Source organism: Schistocerca piceifrons, chromosome 8 (assembly GCF_021461385.2).
Source record: "Schistocerca piceifrons isolate TAMUIC-IGC-003096 chromosome 8, iqSchPice1.1, whole genome shotgun sequence".
NCBI classification, from domain to species: Eukaryota; Metazoa; Arthropoda; class Insecta; order Orthoptera; family Acrididae; genus Schistocerca; species Schistocerca piceifrons.
In genome coordinates, this window is record NC_060145.1 from 370353845 (window position 1) to 370354725 (window position 881).

Sequence of the window (881 nt, forward strand, 5' to 3'; positions counted from 1 at the left end):
CAGCAACGGCAGTGGCGCAGCAGCAACCGTCCCAGCCTCAACTGCAGCGGAAGGTGCCTCCCATTGTGTTGCAGTTTAAGAACTCCTACAAGCAACTACACACGTGATTAAAGGAACATTGTAAGCAGTCGTTTACTGCCAAGCAGACAGGGGGTGATACCCTCAAACTCAGCCTCTCCTGTACTGAGGATTATGTGGCTGTAATGATTGGGCGAGAGGGTATCCCCCATGTATACCTATCCGGCGGTCCGTCCACCGACTCTGAAGGCGCTGTTGAAGCACGTTCCAGCGTCTCTCACGCATGACGACCTGAAGGAGGAACTGGAGGACCTTGGCTTTGTGGCGACGGTGGTGGACTACCATCGTATGCCCGGGACCAATCAGCTTACTGGCCACCGCGTCGTCGTCCTGCAGGACACTCCTCGGCATCGGGAAATATTCCAGCTAACCAGGATTTACGATCTCTCCATCACCGTGGAACGTCTGCGGAAGTCCCGTGGCCCGGTCCAATGCTTCCGGTGCCAAGGGTTCAACCACGTGGCCCGTCACTGCACTATGCCGCCTATGTGCGTCAAGTGTGGTGGTGGACACGACAGCCGCCTTTGTCCACGAAGCAAGGATGAGCCGCCCGTCTGTGGCCTGTGTGGAGGCAGCCATCCTGCCAATTTTCGTTCCTGCGCGAAGCATAAGGAGGCTAGCCGTCGGCAGCGGGGTCTTCCGCCTGTCCCGCCCTCCCGACGTGCTGATACCCGCCGGAGGCGCCAACCGCCGCCCACACGGCCGGCCAATGACAAGCGTACGTGGCCCTCCCTCATGGATCGCCGGTCAGCGAGGATCCAGCCCGGTGTCACAGTGGCAGATGCACTAAAGGGTGTCTCCCA